General features: G+C 43.2%; 1 non-coding gene across 1 annotated transcript; it reads right to left on the bottom strand.

The window, feature by feature from the left end:
• Positions 1-446: 446 nt before the first annotated feature.
• Positions 447-553, bottom strand: LOC136173812 (U6 spliceosomal RNA). The gene has a single exon (XR_010664292.1). It is a non-coding gene; the product is annotated as a U6 spliceosomal RNA (small nuclear RNA).
• Between the last annotated feature and the right edge of the window lie 4,586 nt (positions 554-5,139).

The raw sequence follows: 5,139 nt of genomic DNA, 5'->3' as shown, positions 1-5,139 counted from the left end.
TTCTGTACTTCTGTGTCTCTTTTTCTGTTTTGCATATAGGGTTATCGTTACCATCTTTCTAAATTCCATATATATGTGTTAGTATGCTGTAATGTTCTTTATCTTTCTGGCTTACTTCACTCTGTATAATGGGCTCCAGTTTCATCCATCTCATTAGAACTGATTCAAATGAATTCTTTTTAACGGCTGAGTAATATTCCATGGTGTATATGTACCACAGCTTCCTTATCCATTCGTCTGCTGATGGGCATCTAGGCTGCTTCCATGTCCTGGCTATTATAAACAGTGCTGCGATGAACATTGGGGTGCATGTGTCTCTTTCAGATCTGGATTCCTCAGTGTGTATGCCCAGAAGTGGTATTGCTGGGTCAGATGGCAGTTCTATTTCCAGTTTTTTAAGAAATCTCCACACTGTTTTCCATAGTGGCTGTACTAGTTTGCATTCCAAAAATATGGAATGCTTCACGAATTTGCGTGTCATCCTTGCGCAGGGGCCATGCTAATCTTCTCTGTATCGTTCCAATTTTAGTATATGTGCTGCCGAAGCGAGCACTGCATGAGTTGTTTTATGGCAGGAGATCCTGATAAGGAATACGGAACTAATCAGCCACCACCAGCTGGAAGAGTTCGGGAAGGATCGAAAGGAGACACTACCTGTCCGTCCACTTCCCGGAATCCCTCTTGCTAGCATCCACCTTGGCTGAGCGATGCGTGCGCCACCAGGAAAGACTCTGAATTAGAATGATTGGTCAAAGACCACCCGGAAATGAATCCCATCACCATAAAACCCAAGACTGCGAGCCACGCGGCAGAGCAGTTCTCCTGGGTTCCCTTACCCTCCTGCTCTCCACCCGGGTGCCCTTTCCCAATAAAATCTCTTGCTTTGTCAACATGTGTCTCCTCGGACAATTCATTTCCGAGTGTTAGACAAGAGCCCAGTTTCGGGCCCTGGAAGGGGTCCCCCTTCCTGCAACAGTTATGCCACTGTTGACTTTCTGACTGGCCAAGATATTTTCCTTTAGTTCTTGATATCAACCCCTTGACCAATGTTATCAATTTATTTTACATTCTCTTGTAGTAGGTTCAGATTGATAAGTATATTAACTGAAAGTGTCTTGATTGTTTTTTATAACTTCCTAAAGAAATGTGTAAGTAAATAGGGCCAGAATTTTGTTCCAATTTTTAATATATTGTTTCAGCACTGATCTTGCTGGCAAATCATACTTCTAGTCCTTCTGTTTTAAATGAGAGGCCTTACTAGTCTCCTGGAGTAAACATGAAAGGGAAAAATCATGTCAAGTTACTCCCCTTCTCAATGCTTACCTTCTATATGAATAGATCATCTTTTATGTTTTTTTTTCATATGTATTGTTAACAGTGCATCTGTGTATGCTTCCATTCTTTTCCTGTTTGGTTGTCTTTGTTTTTCCTAAGCCACCCAGATTTTCCCTCTTCTTCTACAGATGCATAGCCAACTGGCTTTCTCCCTTTCTCTCTCCCTTCCTGTTTGTTTTTGTTTATTTATTTATTTTACTTCTTTTCTTTAATCTGTAGTGTGTGCCCTATAACAGGATCAGGGGATTTAGGAGACTGCATTTTGGCCCTGGTCACACAGGCATCAATACAACACCTCCAGGGATTAAGTGTTTGTGCACCCCAGGTTCTCAGATATTCAGGCCAGCAATGTGGGTGCGAGCTGGCCTTTCTAGGTCATAGCAGTGGGAAACTAAGTCCTAGGTGCCTTGCTGGGGATGGGGGGAGGGGGTAGAGCTGGGTAAGCAGCTCCAGGCAGCCTCTCCTAGGCTGTCTGCTCCCCTGGAAACCGGTAGGAATCTTTTCTTTCCAGAAACCTTTTTGTGTGGCTGCTAGGTCCTGGGACCTGTGGAATGCAGGGTTTTGCCTCACTTATTTGCCTAGTTACTGTCCTTTGACCCAACCTGGGAATATGCTTTGACCCAAACTTGACTTCCAGGAGTCTCCCTTTCACTCTTTTAAATGAAAAAAAGATACTACAAAAATCACCAAATTGCTCATCTCTTAATTTAGGCTGTGGAAGATCAAGACTACGGCCTGGAGAAATAGGGAGTTACCTAAAACCATGGGAGGGCTTCCCTGATGGCTCAGTGGTAAACAATCTGCTTGAAATGCATAAGACACAGGAGATGCGGGTCAATTCCTGGGTAGGGAAGCTCCCCTGGAGGAGGAAATGGCAACCCACTCCAGTGTTCTTCCTGGAAAACCCCATGGACAGAGGGGCCTGGTGGGCTGTAGTCCACGGGCTACAGTCGCAGAGTCTGGGGCAACTGAGCACGGGCACATGAATCCATATGGACCACTTGGAAGGCATTTTGGCAATTTAAGCACAGGTTAGTGCAGGGTGAGGGGGAATATTCAGCACTTGGAGAGAGACAGAAAAAACAAAATGTTAGGATTGAAAAGAATCTAGAGCCCATCAAGTCCAGTGGTCCCCAAAGCTTGTCTTAGCACAGGGGAGATTCTGCTGTCTTAAAATGACCAATAGAAGGAGGTGCTGGAAAAGGAGGCTTTGAAAAAAAAAATGTATTTCTGGTCCTCAGATTTATAAACCACTAGAAATTCTCCAAATCCCCAGTTTATAGATGATGCCCAAGACAGGGATGTGAGTTCTCTAGTATCTATGATCATTTAGGACAGAACTAGAATACAGAGTCCCCCAGCTTATTGGTTCATTTGTCCTTTTTAGAACAACACAGAAATAATATACCAAGACTGTGCTTGGAGGGTTGTGCGTGAGGAAAGGAAGAACTGCCAACAAAATAATGAGTTAAAATACTAAGCAAAAGCTCGCTGTATACACACTAAATATAAAATGCGTGCTCTGGCTAAGTCGTGTCTGACTCCTTGTGACCCCAAGGACTGTAGTCTGCCAGTCTTCTCTGTACCTGGGATTTCCTAGGCAAGAATACTGGAGTGGGTTGTCATTTTCTTCTTCAGGGGTCTTCCGACCCAGGGATCGAACCCACGTCTCCTGTATTGGCAGGCAGATTCTTTACCACTGAACCACCTAAAAAGCCCCTAAACATAAAATGTTTATGTTTTTAAAGAAAGCTGAATGCTGAAGAACTGTGATGTTGGAGAAGACTCTGGAGAGTCCCTTGGATTGCAAGGAGATCCAACCAGTCCATCCTAAAGAAAATCAGTCCTGAATATTCATTGGAAGGACTGATGCTGAAGCTGAAACTCCAATACTCTGGCCACCTGATATGAAGAACTGACTCATTTGAAAAGACCCTGATGCTGGGAAAGATTGAAGGCGGGAGGAGAAGGGGACAGCAGAGGATTAGATGGTTGGATGGCATCACTGACTCAATGAACCTGAGTTTGAGGAAGCTCCAGGAGTTGGTGATGGACAGGGAAGTCTGGCATGCTGCAGTTCATGGGGTCGCAAAGAGTCAGACATGACTGAGTAACTGAACTGAACTGAAACATAAAATAGATAAAATAAACAGGAACCAACAAGGGCCTACTGTATCACACAGGGAACTATATTCAGTACCTTGTAATAACCTGTAAGGGAAAAGAATATATACCAAACTGAATCACTTTGCTATATGCCTGAAACTAATACAACATTGTATACCAACTACACTTCAATTTTTAAAGAAAGAAGAAAAATAAATTGATATATTTTTAAAAAGCTTACTGTGAAAAGGGCAGTAGGGTATAAGGAGGTAAAAGGCAGATTGCCCAGAATAATGTTTGTTCTCAAACTCAAAAGAATTCAGAGGCCAGGCATGTCATACAGATAAAACTAACTTGATCCAGATCTGGGAAATTATTATCCCAAGTACGTTTTTATAACTCCTGCTTTTTCCTCCCTCCCTTCCAAGGTGTGGGTTGGACCTGATGCATGGAGGTTAGGTGGATTCCCTGGAAAGATTTAGAGATATAGAGTCCAGGAAATCACTACGGCTCTTGTGTTCCCCACACAGAAGTGACAGTAGGAATGTATAAAGCAACTGTCTTTTCCAAGGGGAACAAAAGGCCAGGTGACCCTGAAGGAAAGAATATTTTAGCTCAAATATTTTTTAAAAAGCTTGCTAAACCTCAGAGCCATTCCTCTAAGCTTCCTTCCCTGCCATATTCAGATCACATTTATTATTATTATTATTATTTTACAGCAGTGCAACAGCAAGGCAGAAACTATCATTCTGCCAAACAAACTCAGGTCAATTTTTTTGGTTGTCTGTCCTGTTGCTGCACTTAAAGAAATCTGTTCAGTAAATATAGCAGGCCAGCAGCATGACTGGACTTTTCCCCAGTTTTGAGTCAGCCCTAGGCATAGCTGCTTGTAAGGAACAGGATCTTTCTTTAACCCTTCAGATGGTGCCAGGGAAAATTCCTCAGTATACTCACAAGTCAAGGGACAGTATCCCTGGTGTGGAAATGTCTGGCAGGCTGGAATTTCTGGGTGGCTTTTCCCACTGTAGGGATTCAAGAAAACCACTGTCATTGTTCCCTCTCTAGCAAGAGAAAGGAAAATCCCAGCCATTAGGGAATTAGTTCTGGCTCAAGAACATGGTTTTTTTTTTTTCTTGGAAATAGGGTCTGGCTCAGTGAGATGCCCTCAGACTTGGTGTTTTGTGTTGCCAAGATGCCTGCTTCTGGCAAGCTACAGGGGAAAGAGGCTGCTCGAGAGAGAGTCTTGATGCCCCCCGGAATGACATAAAACCTCCATTATTTAATAGTTATTCAGTACAAAAGAAATTTTATCCCAAGAGTAAGGCTTAGACAATCTGACAAATAGGAGTATTTTAAGAATTATAAACAGAAATCAGATCACGTTAAATAGTTCATTTCTAAGCATAATACAAGTTAAACTGCCTTACGGGCTGAATAGGGAAACAAAGAAGTTAGTTGTGGATTTGCACTGTTGTGAGTGTATCTGTAACCGGCAGCACAGGGACGGGTTAAGCCAGTTTCCTGTGCCCTCTGACCAGGGCCTCACAAACACCTCAGCACCTGGAGACTCCTAAGACTCCTCTGTTAATGACCCTGTGTGATGGAAGCTACTGGGTCAATAGAGAAGTTGACCCAGATGCAGGGCCAGACTGTGAAGTGACACAGAACTCAGTCTCCTCCAGACCCTTGGAATAATCA

Source organism: Muntiacus reevesi, chromosome 8, assembly GCF_963930625.1.
Source record: "Muntiacus reevesi chromosome 8, mMunRee1.1, whole genome shotgun sequence".
Classification (NCBI taxonomy): Eukaryota; Metazoa; Chordata; class Mammalia; order Artiodactyla; family Cervidae; genus Muntiacus; species Muntiacus reevesi.
Note: the sequence above shows the minus strand (reverse complement) of the source record. Positions and strands in the feature narration are given on the sequence as shown.